The sequence below is a fragment of the Choloepus didactylus genome, chromosome 3, assembly GCF_015220235.1.
Source record: "Choloepus didactylus isolate mChoDid1 chromosome 3, mChoDid1.pri, whole genome shotgun sequence".
NCBI classification, from domain to species: Eukaryota; Metazoa; Chordata; class Mammalia; order Pilosa; family Megalonychidae; genus Choloepus; species Choloepus didactylus.
In genome coordinates, this window is record NC_051309.1 from 16347970 (window position 1) to 16367289 (window position 19320).

A 19320-nucleotide genomic window follows, 5' to 3' on the forward strand; every position below is an offset into this window, starting at 1 on the left:
TATATTTGTCCTTATGTGTATTGCTTATTTCACTGAGTGTAGCTTTTCAGGTTTCTTCCATACTGTAGCGTGTCTCAGAACTCTGTCTTTTCTTATGGTCAAATAATATTTCATTGTGTAGGTACTGCATTTTGTTTATCCTTTCACTTGTTGATGGAGGTATGAGTTGTTTCAACCTTTTGGCTCATGGAAATAATGCAGCTATAAACATCGGTATACAAGCATCTATTTGAGATCCTGTTTTTACTTTCTTTGGGTGTATACCTAGAAGTGGAATTGCTGAGTCATTTGGTGATTCTACATTTAACTTTTTGGGGGACCGCCATATTGCTTTCCAAATGGTTGTACTATTTTATATTTCCACCAGCAATGCACCTAGTGTTCTAATTTCTCTGCATCCTCTCTAACACTTGTTATTTCCATTAAAAAAAAATAGCCATCTTTATGGGTGTGAAGTGGTGTCTCATTGTGGTTTTCATTTGCATTTCCCTAATGGAAATGATGTCAAGCATCTTTTCATATAGTTCTTGGCCATTTATACATCTTCTTTGGAAAAATGTCTATTCAACTCCTTTGTGAATACAGGCAATTGTTTAAAATCTCTCTCTCTCTCCCTCTCTCTTTCTCTCACACACACACATTGTTCAGACCAACCAAAAACATGATGGTCTGCTACCTGTGGCTTTAAACTTCTCAGTTGCATTGGTGTGTTTATCTTTTCTAGATCATTAATTTTCAAATAAAATCCAAGATCTGACCTTAGGAATGGCTTAATAATAAGTGATCATTAATAGCTATTGAAATGTCTCTTTGCTTAAAGGTGAGCTTAATTTCCTTTAGTAAAATGTTAATGAAGAGACCCTGCCTCAAAGAATTGAAACGCTTCTGTCTACCATACCTTAGTCCCAGGAATTTTTATGTAAAATAGAATGTGTAAATGTGTGGAGAAGAAGATGCCTCTATTAAATTGACTGTGCTTTGAAGTTAAGCTGAAGCACAGCAACTCCCTAAAGTTCTTTTGTTGTTTTAGAATCTTTGTGAGTCTGACATTTGTTATTAAAGCGGCTTTTCGGTTTTATTTATTAGCGTGTAATAGCATTATTTGTTATTACATGCTGCCACCTAGTGAAATCCATAGGCTTGGCAATAAGGAAGCAGGAGGGCTATTCAAGTGATTTCAGACTTTGTGCTTGAGTACTTAAATTTTGGTAAGCTTTACAATCCTCCCAAATTGTGGAACACTTTAGGGTGAAAGCACTGATAAGGTCAGACTTCCTGGAAAATAGGAAATCTATATAATATGTACGTTTTCAGCCTTTTTTTAGAAGACAGAGATAAAGTTATTTTTGTTAGATCTTTGGAGCACTAAAAGACAATTCAAAGGTATGGCATACTTTTGAAATGTGTTATTCTTTCATACAGCTTGCTTTGCTCACAAAATTAGAGATGTAGAACTTCAGAAAAATGGGGGATTTCCTGGGAAAGAATTTCATCATTAGTTTTAATGGTTTGTTTAAAGAAAGCTGTTCCTCCTTCACCAGGTTCCGTCCCAATACGTAATTTCTATGACCCAGGCCACCTCTCTTTATTACCCATCACTGTACCCTCTTGTGCCAAATTCTGGGGATTTGTTTATTTAATTTTTCATTAAAGTACATAGGGTTTGAATACAATCCAAAACGTGAAAAGCAGGGTCACTACTGCAATAAGACTCATAGGTTCATAGCATTTCCCTCAGCTAGAAATGACCTCAGAGTTGTAAAAATGTGCTTCCCTCACTTTGCAGAAGAAACAGGCACCCAGATGGGCTGAGAGGTTTTCCCTCTCCACGGGGCTTCTTGGTGGCAGAACCGAGATTTGGCTGAAGTGTCTCGATGGCCACCGGTGTCCTGGGCTCTGTGACAGGCTCCTCTTCCTGGGTGAGGGGGCTGGATAGGGTTGAGCAGGGATGCAGAGGGGCTGGGGTGGGAGACTTTGACCAGAAGAGAGGAACCTCAGCTCTGGAGGATCTGGAAGTCATTGAGGTAGTGGTTATCACCGAGGTTTTATTCACCCAGCCTGGGGGGCCTCCTCCTGTCCCTGCACGGGGCACCCCAGATAAGGAAAGAAAGGGCAGAAATTAGAGGGCCTACTTCTGCCTTCCCTCTCTATAGGGCCTGACCTAAGTCGAGGGATGCCAGCGCTGACGAGTGCGGACAGCTTGCCTGAGGTGGGGTCAAGGGCAAACCACCCTCCTTGAGTCCTTTTCAAGACAAAGGAAAAAAAACAATTCATATCAGACAGCTCTTTTCATAGTGGTAAAAGCAAAGTTAGGGATAAAGAGAGTGACCATATAATAAAAAAATAATTCCCCAGGAAACTAGAATAGTTCTGAACCCATCTGTACCTAAGGCATTGTTTTCCATAGTATTTAAGCAAACACTGAAAGAATTTCAAGGGGAAGTGGCTACAGTCTTATTAATTATGGGAGAGTTTAACAAATCTCTCTCGGAATTATTTTAAGGATTTAGAAAATTTGAACAATGCAATAAAATGGGCATAATAGAAGCCTGATCCCATCCATTGGTGAATACACATATACTAAACCACAAGACGAGTCTCAGCAGATACCTGAACATGCATATACTACAGACTATGTTGTCTGACTAAAAAAGCAATCAGACTAGAAATTAATACTAAAAATAATGCCCCATATTTTGGAAATCCAAAAATTACACTTATCAATAAATAATGTATATATCAAGAACAAATTATGATGAAAATTTCAAAATATTTAGAACTGAATAACAATGAAAACACCAAAATTTTGAAAATATGGGATTCAACTATTGCAATACTTTGAAGCAAACTTATAAATTTGGAAATAGTCCATTTAACTTGTAGAAAAATAAATTGACTCAAGAGATTATGAAAAACCTGAAAAGTCCTTTTACAATTAAAGAAATTGAGTTAATGCTAAGAAATACACACATACACACACACACACACACACACACACAGATATACATATGGTTTCTCACGCACCTGGATCTGACAATTTACATACTAATTCTATCAAATCTTGAAGGAAGACTATTTTCCTAATTTATGTAAATTGTTAACAGTGACTAGAGAAAGACAGAAAGCTCTAAGCTCATTTAAATAAGTTGGTATCACTTCAAAAACAGAAAGGACAATATGAGAAAGGAAAGATAGAGGCCAATTTTCTTTAAGAAAATATATATTAAAAAATCTAAATAAGACATGAATACGCTTAATCCAGGATTGTATATGTGTGTGTGTGTGTGTGTGTGTGTGTGTGAAGAAGCTTTAGTGATTAAGGAGGGAGAAAGTGTAACAAGTTGGGAAAGGGGAAGTATTGTTTTGTACCAGCTTATATTTAGCAGCATTGCTGAAGATAATAGTCACTGAAACTAATTTTTCTTTTCTTCTCCTCTTCTTTCTTCTCTGAAACTTATTATTCAGAACCTCTACTAATCCTGAATTTATCTCAGTCCATCCATTTGCAATCTCAGAGGATGGACCTATCATTCATTCATTCAACAAACGCTTCTAATTTGCCTCTTAAGTGTCAGGTACTGTCCCAGTCCCCATGCTCTGCATTTATTAAGACCTTCTTTGTGGTTCAATTCAAACTTGTAATTTCACCAGTGCTTCAGTGAATCAAAAGTGAGCTAAGCACATTATTTTCCTCCCACAGACTTCCAAATAGTTGGAGGGCAGCAGGAGGGCAGGAGGAGGCAAGTCAAATTTTACAGAAAAAATATTACAATAAAAAGGAAAGTAAAGAAATTCTATAAGATAAATCCCAACCGTACTGGGGGTTGGAAGGATTTTCAGTTTCTATTTCATTTCTGCATTGTTTTGCTTTATTGTATTATTTTTAAAAGCAAAACCTAAAAAGCAGAATGTGAAACCCCAAAACAACCAAACCAAACTGTACTGTGGGGATTTGGTGATTCAGATAAAGGAAAGATTTTATTTCAGGGAGGACAAGCCCTAGGGCAGACCTTCTTTGAATCAGTCTGGTTTGAGGTGGGCAATTCTAAACCAATACAATGGAAATGGGTAACACACTATCATAGTAGTTTTACCCCTAAACATGGGAAGGTTCATTTCCCACAGAGCACTTTATACATTTAACTGTATTTTGTTTTGTGTGTTATATTTTCAACTATAAATTTATCTCCTCAATAATTAGAAAAACTTTCAGGTTGAGAAAAGGAGATTTTGACTGTAATATTGTTTGCCTATAAGTAGACTGAGCCTAGTAGGACTAAAGGAAAATGTCTTTCTCCCATAGTCTCCCACTGAAGACTTAAAAAATATATTTTTTGGAAATGTTCATTGGCCAATTATTTATCCGGCCTCTGCTGGATGCCAGGCACTGCCCAAGGGGTTGGAGCTAAATTGGTGAATAAGGGACAATGTCCCTTGATTTGAAGGAAAGGCAGGCAGGTTGGCGCCTCACTAAAGCTAAACGTCCTCCTACCCCACCCTCTAAGTGAATTTCTTCTCCATCCCTATCCTATGTTTACACAAGTGGGCGAGTGGAGGTGGCTGTGGTGATGGTTCTGCTGACATGGCCCTTTGCTGCAAGCCGCGTGTGGAGCCAGAGGACTGACCCCAACATACAGCCTGCTCAGAACTCAGGATTTCAGCTTCGTGGCTCCTTTTGCTAGGATGGTGCTAGGTTCTGAGTGCCTGGATTGTGGAGGGAGACCCACGCCCACCTGTTATTGTTGGAACACACTGGGCTCAGCCCAGCAAGTGCAGTGGTAATCTCTTCACAGCTTCATGCTGGGCCCTTAAAAGTGGGCCTTCTACGTGTGGTTTGCCTTCAAACTCCATACTGCATCCCCTGTGTCGGCAGGGATTTGCCTTCCTGTAACCGGGTCCTTCCACAGGAGACCCTCAGCTGCAGCCCTTTTCCTGAGTGGCCCTGCCTTTGGCTGAAGGATTTAGCCACTACTCCATTCCCAAGCCTCTGCTCATCCAGTGAGCTGTGTATCAACTTCAGCCCAAACTTCTGTCACAGTCTGTCTCTGAGGCTGTGGGGAACCAAAGGAGCTATCACTCAAGGGCCTGGGAGTTTCCACCCAGAGAGGGCATCACTGGGGGGCCACCAGTCCACCCCAAAGATGACTTACTGCCAGGGGATGTGTACCGGTTTGTATGTATTATGTCCCCCAGAAAAAGCCATGTTCTTTGATGCAATCTTGTGGGGGCAGACATATCAGTGTTGATTAGATTGTAATTCTTTGAATGTTTCCATGGAGATGTACCCCACTCAACTGTGAGTGATGACTCTGATTGGATGGTTTCCGTGGAGGTGTGGCCCTGCCCATTCAGTATGGGCCTTGATTAGTTTACTAGAGCACTGTATAAGCTCAGACATAAGAAGGGAGCTTGCTGTAGCCAAAAGGGACACTTTGAAGAAAGCACAGGAGCTGCAGATGAGAGACAGTTTGAAGACGGCCATTGAAAGCAGACTCTTGCTCTTGAGAAGCTAAGAGAGGACAAACACCCCAAGAACAACTAAGAATGACATTTTTGAGGAACTGTAGCCTAGAGAAGAATGTCCTGGGAGAAAGCCTTTTCGAAACCAGAACTTTGGAGCAGACGACAGCCATGTGCCTTCCCAGCTAACAGAGGTTTTCTGGACACCATTGGCCATCCTCCAGTGAAGGTACCTGATTGTTGATGATTTACCTTGGACTCTCTATGGCCTTAAGACTATGACTTTGTAACTAAATAAACCCCCTTTTATAAAAGCCAATCCATTTCTGGTGTTTTGCATTCCGGCAGCATTAGCAAACTGGAACAGGATGGTGCCACTCCCGTGTCCACCATGGGATTGGGTGGCTCAGACCCCACCTTTCGGGCTCAGAACATGACTGGGCAAGGCAAGCTTCTGTTCAATCACTGCTGTCCTCTGGTTCAGACGAGCATTGAAATATGACTGTGCCTTGATTGTACCCCCAACCCCTCATCTGCTAGGACTCCCCAAATGCAATACAGTGTATGTTGGAATCTTGGGGGGAGATCCATGGGCTTTTTGATTCCCTGCTCTTTGTGACAGCTGGGAGTGAAATGTTTCATTCTGAGTACTGATTGTGGCACTGTCCTCACATTCTGAATCCTTAGGAAGACACTAGGCAGACCATAGATACCCCATAGATTTGGCTTCTAGGAGCTGGTCCAAGTTCATCTGCACTGGGTGCTGTTACCCCCTGACAGACACTGGCTACTTGTGGGAAGCCCAAGAAAGTGCTCTGGACAGGGCTGAGGAGCTGTCTCACCTGGTCTCAGCAGAAAAGGGTATTAGCCCAAACCTCTAGGAGAAGTGAAGCAAGAGGGTAAGGGCAGGGAGCTTCCTGGAGCTCAGGCTTGCTTGGAAGGCCTCTGACTCACTTGTCAGGGCCAGCAAGGAGACTTGGGGTCTTGGGCTTGAGATTTTCCTGTCAAGCAACTGCAAGCAGTTGTTCCCTGGGACATGGTTTTCCCGAGCCAGTGGGGCCTGTGGAAGCAGAGTTCACAGCTCCTCTTCTCTGTGGTTACCTGAGCATCGGTGCTGGGCAGGCTTGTGTGGCCAGAAGGAGGACTTGGTCACACAGGTTCTACACACAAACGTCTTTTGACATTTAGTGGCTTAACTCCATTCTATCAGGAACAGGGGCAGTCAAATCTAGGTACAGTAGACTCTAAAGTTCAGGAGAAAATTGGAAAAAAATGAATAATGGTAACATCATGAGAATATCATGTGATTTTTTTTTACCACATTGGCTATTTTTCAGAAGGCTTAATAATCATACCTTACACATAATAAATAACTTACTCTGCTCCATGAATTCTGTATGTTTAAGTCATTCATTGCTCATAGCAATTTTAGGAGCAACATATTATTACCCTTTCCATTATACTTTTAAGCAACTTGCCCAAAGGCATACAGCTATTAAGTAGAGAAAGTGAGATTTGAGCACACAATGTCTGGCTCTGGAGCTTGCATCCTTTACCACTACTTTCATTGCTTCTGATCACATCACCTTCTCACAGGATATTTTCATATTGACCAGAAGTAAACTTCAGAAATAGCTCCAACTTACCAGATAGCCCCATCACCCTACCACTGGATGCCATGTAGTCCTGGCTTAAATTTCTTAGGAGAGATGGACCAGTTAGGGTCCTTTCTGGAAAGCCATAAAAATGAACTCCGGCTAAGATAACATAAAAAGGAAATTTGTTAGAGTGATGCTGTGTGGATCAGGGAATGGGAGGGAAGCCGGAGCATCTGGCTTAAAAATAGGATGGGAGGAGCTGCCAACAGAAGTTGTGTCCATTAAGGAAGACTGTTTTAGTTAGGGTTCTTTAAGGAAACAGAACCAATAGGAGATATCTGTAAAAATGAGATTTTATAAAAGTGTCTCACGCAACTGTGGGGATGCACAAGTACAAATTCCGTAGGGCAGGATGCATGAGTCCAGATTCTGTAGGGCAGGATGTATGAGTCAAAATTCCATAGGGCAGGCAGCAAGCTGGCAACTCTGATGAGGGTCTTCGATGAACTCCCCAGGAGAGGCTGGCTGGCCGAAGAAGAAGTGAAAGTTCTCTCTCTTCTCCCTTAAAAGTCTTCAGCTGATTGGATTAAATCCAGCTGATTGAATTCTCTCATTGCAAAGACACACCCTTTGTTGATGTAATCAGTCACAGGTGCAGTCAGTTGACTGATGATTTAATAAATCAGCCTTCTGGTTTATTAACCAGCCACAAATGTTCCTGCAGTAACAGGCCAGTGCTTGCTTGACCAGACACCTGGGCACCATCACCTGGTCAGTTTGACACATGAACCCAACCATCACAGAGCCTAAATAGCAGCTCCTCAAAATCCAGAGCACTGCTTCTGGGGTAATAAGCTGTCTTTCGTATGTGTGCACTCTTGCTGCAGACCATTCAAAATTCGGCATATTGGGAGAACAAGTCTGATTGCCCAAACTCTGGTCACGTGCCCTCCCAGTGGCTGCACAGAAAGTTGAGAGGAAGGTTCTGGTAAAGGAGCCTATAGTAGCCTTTAGACTTCAGTTGTGGGAGGAAAGGACCTCAGAATTTTCTACTGAATATAGTACAGAATGGGGAAGAGGAAAGTTTGAATGGAGAGGAGGAGGGAGTGGGCAGGAAAATGGTTTGAAAACCAGTATAATAGACCAAGTAGATAGTCATGTAAGTTTAAACGTGAGTAATGAAAGAGAGAATGGAGAGGAAAAATATATTTAAGAGGGTGACTTACCAGCAGCTTATTTTCTCTTTTTTTCTTCCCTCTTTCCAGGTTCTCAGCAATGAACTCCTTCCTTCAGTATATTGGGGCAACTCTGGGAATTAAAATTTGTCTATTTCAGTATCTCTCTACTAGCTCACAGACGCTCAACTGCTGATCTCTTCCCTGAAATCTAAATCCCATCTCAGCATCATTTTTTCTTCAGTATTTTCAATCCAAATAATTTTACGTATACAAAAGCCTGAAAAAAGTATAGTTCATCTTTCTTTAATGTAAACATAATTTCAGAAGTAGACCATTCCCCTTAATTATAAGCAAAATCAAACCTAATATTAGCTTGGATTTGTTTTACCATTAATATTATTTACTTTCTGAAAACAAACTAACCCCAATTAACACTGTGAATTGTCTGCCCTGTAATGACCAGATATTCCATTCCATTCCGTTATTGAAATCATTTGCATTGTAATTATGGTTTAGCTCTATTGGTAATTGGAATTGTTTGCCTTCTGGTAATGTTGTACAATGGTCTTTCATTAATTACATGGAAAACCTTGCCAGATGGCAGAATTAAGGAAGTACAGTAATACACTCCCACTCAACTCACGGTCATTCCTAAGCTCTCATTTTAAGTTCTAAACCAATGTTTCAGTTTACTCCATCATCACTGTAATGTTTCCTTAGTTTCTAAGCCACCCAGGGAACAGAAAAACAATTTAAACTGCAAATGTGATTGGTCTAGGGAAATTTTATTTAAAAATTCAGCAGGGTAAATTTTCCATCCTGTCTTCCTCCTCTCTTCTACACGTCTCCCTCCCCCAATGAAATAACCCAAGCCTGAAAACAAATAGCACAGACCATCAAGGCCACTGAAACATACTTAGATGTGTGTGTATGTGTGCATGTGTATAATTTGTGTTGAGTAAACAAAGTGTAGTACAGGGAAATCTGAGTGTGCATAAAGACCAGCTGGAGACTTAGCCTTCACTTTACAAAAAGATTCTTAAAAAAAACAAACAAACCTCCGAGTGCCCTGTTGCAATTAACTTATTTTTAATCTCTAAATTTTTCATTTTTTTCCAGAAAGGTTAATTTGATAAAATGATCCAAATCTGTGTATGTGCACATATGTGTACACACACACACTCACAGATGCATACACATCCCCTAAACATTATCTGAGGCAAAGTAGTATAATGGAAGGAATGTAGGCTTGGAGCTAAGCAGGGCTGGTCCATTCTTGGCTGTGATTGCATGTATGTCATGCTAGCTATCTGAGCATTTGTTTCCTCATCTGTGAAATGGCAATAATAGCAATCTACTGGTATTAGTTGGGATAAAGATTGAACAGCTGTAGACCCCAAAGAACTGTGTTTTGGATGAGACAGAGGGATCTTTGGTCCTTCACCTAACAGCCTAAATCAGGGATTGAGGCTCCTTCTGTGTTGCCACTTGCCATCCCTGGGCAGGGTTACCCTTGTCTGTGAAAAGCAAGACTGGTCCCCACTGCATCCACAGTCTATCCCGCAGGAAAGGGAGAAAGGGAAGATGAGGGCACACCCCTTCCTTTTAGCAGACTGCCTGGAAATTGCACAAATCAGTCTGCTCACATGTACTGTAACTTAGTTATACAGCCACATCGACCGCAAAGGAAGCTGGGTATTAACATCTTTATTTTGGGCACCTGTGTGCTTATTTAAAATAAGGGAGGGTTGAACTACTAGAGAAAAAGGGACATTGGATAATGGGGGGCAACTAGCAGTCTGCCACCCCATCCCACGTAGTGGTTGAGAGAAATAAATTAGGTGATACCAGGCACAGCACACATTCAAAACTGAAAAATCTTGCTGGACACAGTGCTCTGCCCAGATCCCCTTGGGTCCATTTTACTATGTGTGTGAGCCTCTTTCCCAGCTTCAGAGTACTTTATTTCTACAGCCTGAAGAATCTGGATTCTTCTTCTGAGGACTGCCTTGGGCTACTGAAGCCACTTTACCAGCTTATGCAGAGAGCCCAAAGGGCCTGGGACTTTAAATTTACTTGGGGCAGAATTTGTAATAGTGACTGAAAGCTCTGCTTCCAGATGCCTTCCTTTGAGCTCTACTAATCTAATCATCTGTCTCTATAATATTTTAGTTGGTACACATAGCACTCTGTACTTGCCCTTAAACAGATCATTGGGTTTCTCTCAGCCTCACTTTTCCACCTGAAAAAACAATGGGTGAAACAATACGTGGTGGTTAATTTTGTGTGTCACTTTGAATAGGTTATGGTGTCCTGGTGTTTGGTCAAACACTGGTCTAGTTGTTGCTGTGGAGATGTTTTGTAGATGGGATTGGCATGTATAATCAGTTGACTTTAAGTAAAGGAGATTATCCTGCATAAGGTGGGTGGGTCTCAGCCAGTCTTATTGGAGACTTTAAATGCAAAGAACTGAGGGTTCTGAGAAAAAGGAATCCAGTCTCAACATCACACCCTTCACTCCTTCTGAGTTTCCAGCCTACGGAATTTGGACCCAAGACTTCCATGTCTCTCTTACCAGACTTTACAGCTTACAGTCTGCCCTATGGGATTAGGATTTGCCGGCCTCCACAGTCATGTGAGCCAATTCCTTATAATATATCCTGTTGGTTCTGTTTCTCTGGAGAACCTTGACTGATACACAATACTTCCAACACTCCAGAGACCTGTGAGCATAATGTCTGAATTCATGGTAACAGCTATTCTCTTCTCCAGAGTTCTGGACTTAAGAAGTAATCTGACTAACTCCTAATGGAAGTTGAAAAGAAATGAGTTTCTCAAACACATCTGAAGCCTCAGAAGGCCTATTGAGGAGTATGTTGACTAGGTTGCTCCCTGGACTGGTGGCTTCTTGTAGGCTGCTGATTATCCCTGGGTGTTCTGCTGGTGGATCCTGGATCTGCTATCCCATGGCCTCGTGGTATTTCTAGGCCAATTTGGCCTCACCTCAGCTTTTGTTTGTGCAGTAGACCTCTCTGAGCTCCTACCACTTCCACATCCAGCCCTTGGCCATGGGGGCCTCACAGAAAGGATAGAGGCTCTCACCTCAGCTCCCTTCAGAATCCCTTTTTGAGGACGTGCTTGGACTGCTGCATCCCATTCTTGCTACCTGGAAAGGTCATCTCAGTCATCTGATTTTCCATGCCTCACCAAATTAGATGCATTTCTCCTACTCCATATCTCCACTTTGATGACTAGTACACATTTCAGACCTACAAGTCCAAAACTGAACTCTGATCTTTCCCCAACATCTGTTCTTCTCTTGCCTTCCCCATCTCAGGTAACAACAGCCATGTCCTTCTAATTTTGAGAGTCAAGAACACTGGTGTCTTCTTTGACTCTCCTATTTTTCTTCCTCTCCCACATCCAATCAGACAGAAACTCATGCTGGTTCTATTTTCAAAATATAACCAGAATCTTATGACTTCTCACTACCTCCAGTACTACCACTCTTTGGATCTACCAGCATCTTTTGCCTGAATTACTAAAACAGCTTCCTAAACTCAGGCCCCTTTAGAGTCTCTTCTTAACATAGCAGGTGGAGTCATACTTTTAGAACCCTACTGAAGACCATGCTATATAATTCACTTAGGAATTATGCTTATTGTCTGTCTCTCTCCATGGTTCATGAGCCTCATGAGGAGAGTGAACATGATCTTTTCCCCAATGTGTTCGATCACTGCCTGATCAGTGCCTGAGTGAAGGCACTCAGAAAATATTCCTTCGACGTTGGTGTTGAGGCAGAGTCTCAAGTGTAAATTGGAAAGCATCCTCTTCCCTTGGCAACATCTAATTTCTTGGATGCACCCTCACTTCTCCCAGTCAAACCCAGAGAGGGGAAATAAGAACAGGCCTGTGTCTTTGGCTGTCATTTTAACTTTTCTTTATACCAGTCTAGGACTAGAGTGGGGGGTGCATCTTTTTATTCTTCCTCTTTCCTCTCTCCTATGACTCCCCTAATCAAAGATCCCACCCACAATTGGTCTGCCCACACAAGAGTGGATTAAAAGAACATAGTCTATTATGGGGTACATAACAGAGTCAAACCAGCACAACTGGCTTCTGCTGTTCACACAGAGACATTAGAGTAAAAGTCTTCAAAGATGGAAAGGCAGTCTGATGACTACCCTCAAAGCAGATTAGCTAAGATCACAACAGATGCAACAAGGGAAATTTCCCCCTAGTCAGAGATTGTCTCATGGAATCATTTGATTGATCAGAAATCTGGGATCTTCTGGTTTAGGGATTCCAGGAGCAAGTCAGGACTGTTCCAGAAAATACCTTGAGGTACACAGACTCTAGATGGGCAGGGAATTAGGTTGTGCTAATTAACGCTTCCTAAACGTTGGTTGTTCTAGTTTGGGATCTCCTTGAAACAGACCCTTAGCTTATTTGGAGATGATTCCAGAAAGTACAAATGTGGAATTGAAGAAAGCAAGAAAAGGAAGGGAGAATAGACAAGAAGGGTAAGTTAATCAGCAGCTTGCTGCTGTGGGCCTCTGGGGCTTGATCCTACTGTGGATTCTGAGGAAAAATGAAGAACACACCTCAAAATTGTCCCACTAAGGGATAGGGAAGCTCGATCTTTTTCGAGCAACTTCCATCCCTCTGGTTTGAAGGTTGCCCTGAGGATGTTAATCCCCTGGCTTTTCCAGGCTTCCCTGTACAGTGCCAGGAGTTGTCCTCCTCGGAAGAGGGATATGGGGCAACATCATCAGCATCTGTTATACTGGTTCATGAATCAAAACCAAGCCACAATGAAGCAAAAATGAGAAAAATGAGGACAATGAAATGTATGTGTGTGTGTGTACGTGTGTGTGTATATATATCTCACATATACAATACATACATATATATCAAAATAAAGTTGACAACCCTCCTTTCTTTCTTGTGAAGGACAGCTTTATTTCCCAAGAATCATGTCCTTTATTTTTGATGTCATACCTGAGAAGAGTGAAAGCAGATGTTGGACTTGGAGGCTGAAGGTAGTATGCAAAACCAGTATTCATTGAGCAACTGTTTCATGTCAGCCTAAATGGTTTCATATCTTTGCTTCATTTAAACCTATCAGTGGAGGCTGAGGTCACACATTGAGTGCTGGAGCTTTGAAAAATAGAGCTCTTTATGCATCACTTCCCTTCTAAAAATCCTTCTTTGGTCCCCAGTGCCCTCAGGATAAAACTCCAACTCCTCAGTTGGGCAAGCACAATCCTCTGTGTTCTGGTCCCTCCATACCTCAACCCTCTCATCGTTGTCACACCTCCTTGGCCATGATGCTCCAGCCATCCTAACTCCTCCCTACACAGTGTTCAGCTCAAGTATCATCTCCTTCTTCCACAGGATTTCCACAGCACAAGCTTCCCTTTACACAGCACTTTGGATTCTATTGCGAATGCCTGTTTATTTACTGCTCTTTTCCCTAGAGAGGGAGTTCATTGAGGTCAGAGACCATGTCTGTCTTGTTCACCACTGTACCCCGAAACTGAACACAATGGCATGGAACCTAGTGGGCACTCAACATATTCTGGAATAAATTGACTTCAACTCCAGGTCTATTGCTTCCATGACCAACTTATTCTTCTATCAATTCGCCTTTAAAGTCCCTCCATTCTTTGGTTTGGACAGCTATGGAAAAATAATGGTGTGAGCTGATGTCAGAAGAATTAACTTGAGTAAGAGTGGATAACCACTCTGACCCTCAGTTCCCTCATCTAGAAATTGATAAGGCAATTGAGTTGTAAGGTTGACTAAATTTGATGAGTGAAATGCATTTGCAAACTCAAAAGAGATATACAAATATGAAGTATGATTATAATGATATGGAATGTTCGGAACTACTTGTGATAAGCAGTGAGTTCCAGGTTTAATTTAAATTTAATGCCTATTCATAATAGGAATTTTAAAATTATTGCATAGAGGTGATGGTGACAGCCTTCCTTTAATAAAAATTTGTTGCTTCTTCAGCCAAAATGTGGACACTGAAGACTATACATAAATTATTCTTTTTCATTCTCATAAAATATTAAAGAGAATCACTAATATTATTTTTAATTCAGAACAATTAAAAGATTAGGAAAATTTCTAGGCCAGTTTATGAAAAATTAAAGAGAAAGAAAAAGCAGTTATGTTAGGACAAGAGAAGTAATTGTAGAACAATTAAACTTTTTGAAAGACAGTATATTTTAAAAGCTAAGCGGCAATAATTCAATTCAAATAAATAGAGAACAGTGATTTTGCTGATAGGTCATATCACCCTTCATAAGATGCTCTGATAACATTTCAAATATAAAAAATCTGCTAGAAAAGCCAGAAGAGAGATACGTATATATTATTCACAAATGAAAAGACAGAAGGAAAAAAATTAGTGAACCTGAATAATCTTTTATATAAGATTGTGAACTTCACAAAATGCCAAGAATGATGTCATTATATAGGCTAAAGGCAAGTTTTGAATATAGGCCTAAAATTTCAGGCTGTTCAACAAGGATATTTGTTTAAGTCAAAGTGGAAAGAAAATGTTAAGTGGCTTATCAAGATAACTTTTACCATCAGCTGTCTTCAGCATAAGAAAGAAACTCTATACAATTATTTTATTTCTATTTAATTGCCAAAGTGGGGCACATAAAGACTGGGTAAATCCAGATTAATGAAACAGATGTGTTTCTGAAAAGTCCATAAAATGAAGTTTCCTATATTTCTGTATCCCATCTGTGCCAGTTTGGATATATTATGTCCCCCAGAAAAGCCATGTTCTTTAAGGCAATCTTGTAGGGGCAGATTTATTAATAGGGATAGTATTAAGCCTTTTAAGCATAGGAGAGAGGATGTTATGTGTGATCGATATTTTGTGTGATTAGGGTGGAACCTTTTGATTGAGTGTCTCCATGAAGAGTGACTCCCCAACTGTGGGTGACACTTTTGATTAGATTATTTCCATGGAAGTGTGGCCCCACCCATTCAGGGTGGGTCTTGATTAGTTCACTGGAGTATTTAAGAGAGAAGCTAAGAGTTGAAAGGCCCAGATGCATGCTGATGCTTGGAGATGCTGGGAGATGCAGACAGAAGGACATTTGGAGATGCTAAGCTAAGAGATGAAACCCAGAGTTTGCCCCAGAGAAGCTAAGAGAGGACCCACAAACACTTAGAGAGAAATGTTCTGGGAGAAAGAAGAAAGGATGCACAAGAGCTAAGAGAGAGGAGTGAAGACAGAAGCCCATAGAATTTTGGAGAAAGCCATTTGAAGCACAACCCAGGAGCAAAGACCAGCAGACGTCAGCCCCGTGCCTTCCCAGCTGACAGAGGTGTTCCAGATGCCATTGGTCCCCCTTCATTGAAGGAATCCTCATGCCTAGGCCTGCGTTTGGACACTTCAATGGCCTTAGAACTGTAAATTTGTGACCTAATGAATTCCCCTTATAAAAGCCAATCTATTTCTGGTATTTTGCATAATGGCAGCATTAGCAAACCAGAACACCATCTTTCTGTGCTTTCCATTAAATAATTAGAGACATTGTGATTAAAAATTCATTCAACAAATGATGATTCCCCACAATTTGCTGGGAACTATCTTAGATGTCTGGGCACAATGGCAAACAAGATAGGATAGAACAATCTTTTCAATAGCAACTTGTCCCATTAACACGTGTTCATTCATTCAGCCAATTTACATTGTGTGCTTACTGCATGCCTGGCACTAGGGATCAGAGTTTAAAAGTCAGACATGGTTTCCACCCTCTTAGCACTATCAGATTAGTGGGAGTTAACTGCCGTCAATTTTATTGACTGCTTGCCACGGGCTGGATGCTATGTAGTCATAATACTTCTTTTCTTTCTTTTTTTTCCCAAGCACTTTAACTGTTTCTTCAATTCTTTTCCTTTTTTTAAAAGCAGTTTTATTGAGATATTTTCACATACCATCATTCCATCCAAGGTGTATAATCAGTGGCTTTTAGTTAATATTCTCAGTCATGCATTTATTACCACAATCAATTTTATAACATTTTCATTACTGCAGAAAAGAATAACCCCATACTCCTCAGCAATCACATCTCAATCCCTCTATCTTTTCCCAGCCCTGCATAACCACTAATCTATTTCTGTCTCTATAGATTTATTTAAATTTATATTTTATATAAGTTGAATCATACAGTATGTAGTACTTTGTGGCTGGTTTCTTTCACTTAGCATAATGTTTTTAAAAATTATTATTTTTAATTAGAGAAGTTGTAGGTTTATAGAAAAGTCATATTAAAAATACAGCGTTCCTATATACCCTCCTATTGTTGACACTTCGCATCAGTGTGGTACCTTTGTTGCAATTGATGAAAAATGATTAAACTTGTACTATTAGCTATAGTCCATAGTTTACATTAGGTGTTTTCTTTTTTCCCAGATACCAGCCTATTAACACCTTGTATCAGTGTGGTACACTTGTTATAATTCATGAAAGAACATTCTTATACTTGTACTATTAACCCCAGTCCATTGTCCACAACACAGTTCACTGTTACAGTCTCATGTTTTGTCTTCTAACTTTCATCCTAGTAAAATACATAACTCAAAACTTCTCCTTTCAGCCACTTCCACATACATAATTCAGGGCTGTTAATTACCCTCACAATAATGTGCTACCATCACCACCATTCATTTCCAAATATTTACAATCAACCTAAATAGAAATTCTGTACAAATTAAGCATCAGCTCCCCATTATCTACCCCCAATCTATCCCCTGGAAAACTGTATTCTAGATTCTAACTCTATGAGTTTGCTTCTTACAATTAGTTCATATCAGTAAGATCACACAGTATTTGTCCTTTTGTGTCTGGCTTATCTCACTCAGCATGTCCTCAAGTTTCATCCGTGTTGTTAAATGCATCAAGACTTCATTCCTTTTTATAGCTAAAGAATATTCCATTGTATGTGTATTCCACATTTTGTTTTTCTACTCATTGATTGATGAATACTTGGGTTGCTTCTATCTTTTGGCAATTGTGAATAATGCTGCTATGAACACTGGTGTGCTAATATCTGTTCAAGTCCCTGCTTTCAATTCTTTTGGGTATATACGTAGTAGTGGGATTGCTGGTTCACATGGTAATTCTATACTTAGCTTCCTGAGGAACTGCCAAACTATCTTCCTCAGCAGCTGCACCATTTTACATTCCCACCAGCAACAAATGAGTGTTCCTATTTCTCCACATCCTCTCCAACATTTGTAATTTCTACTTTTTAATAGTAGCCATTTTAGTGGGTGTGGTTTTGATTTACATTTCCATAATAGCTAGTGATGTTGAGCATCTTCTCATGTGCTTTTTAGCCATTTGTACATCCTCTTTGGAGAAATGTCTATTCAAGTCTTTTGCCCATTTTTCAACTGGGTTGTTTGTTTCTTACAGCTAAGTCATAGGATTTCTTTATATATTCTGGATATTAAACACTTATTGGATATGTGGTTTTCAAATATTTTTTTCCCATTACGTAGGTTGTCTTTTCACTTTCATGACAAAGTCCTTTGATGCACAAAAGTTTTTAATTTTGAGGAGGTCCCATTTATCTACTTTTTCTTTTGTTGCTTGTGCTTTTAGGCATGATACTTCTTATAATGTTTCCCACGCCACTCAGATATTGATATTATTTGACGGATGAATAAACTGAGACTCAGAATGGTTAAACTATTGCCCAGTGTCATATAGCTAATAAGTGGCAGACCTGGAGTTTGAGCCCCAGAGTCTACTCTCTTATCCACTCTGTTGTATTATGTCCTGCTTATGCAACTGTTAATGGGAAACCACAAGAAGAGTGGAAACTATGGTGGCTGATGTAACTTTTGGCTAAGACAACAATTCAATAAATTCATGCATGGGGAAGTAAGAGGAAAGGCAAAGAACTGGTCTCTGTGGTCTAACATATATTGAACATCTATTAGTTTCAAGGTGACTTACATATGGGATCTCATTTAATTCTTTCAATATCCCTATGAATTGAGCAATCTCATTTTATAGATACAGAATTGATTGTTTCAGCTAGGACTGCTTTTAGCTACAGAAAAACTGAAAAATTGACTACAGTGGATGGACTAATGGGTTTATTTTTTTCACATAATTTTGGTATCAATTCAGGAGCTCATTAATGTTACAGTTGACATCTGTGCCATTCTCTTGGCCTTTACCTCATGGTTGCAAGATGGCTGCCAGGGCTTCAGTTATCCATCTGCATTCAAGGCAAGAGGAAGGAACAAGGTGTGGTGTTATATTCATTTTTACATTCTTTTCTTTTTTTAAGTGTTAAAGTAAAACATTCCTCAGAACTTCTCCCCACCCCCCTCCAATCCTAGCAGAAGTCTGCTTACATGCCAGAATATTGCCACATGGCTACATCAAGCTGCAAAGGAGGTTAGGAAAGGTGGCAAGGGAGATAGGAGATGAAAATAAATTTAGGATCAGCCAACAAAGAGTGCCTGCCAGAGTGGATCAGAAAGGTTTAGTTACTTGTGCAAAGTCACACAACCACTCAAACTCAGGTTCAAACTCTGCCTGCCCATTCCTACCCTCACCCCAAAAATGAAAAAACAAAAAAACCAGGAAACAAAAACAACTCAGGTCTGCTTCTGCAAAAGTGTATTCTTTCTACTAAGTCACTGATCCTGGTCAGAGTCCTGTCACAATCCATGGCAACCCCTTGTGAGGAAATTAATGGCCAAGACAAGCCCTTATACCTGTTCATTCCCTAGTTCTGGAGTAGCGGTTACCGAGTTTGCCACCCAGGGACCATGGGAGCAGATTTGGGAACTGCCTTAGACACACGAGTACCCAGGATGGGGGTGTTCACCTTTCAAGATCCCAATCCCTTCAGCAAGTTTTTCCTGCTTAGTAATTGGTTCCCCAAGTCATGATGAAGATTGTTCTGGTCAGAACTAAAGAGAAAGGGAAGCTTAGGTAGAAAAATAAAGTACTGTATTAGTTTCCTGTGGCTGCTTAAACAACACAAATTTATCCTCTTTCAATTCTGGAGGCCAGACATTCAAAA

At 40.4% G+C, this 19320-nt stretch overlaps 1 pseudogene; it reads right to left on the bottom strand.

The window, feature by feature from the left end:
- LOC119530207 overlaps positions 1–19320 on the bottom strand; it is a 143700-nt pseudogene that overhangs the window by 33921 nt on the left and 90459 nt on the right.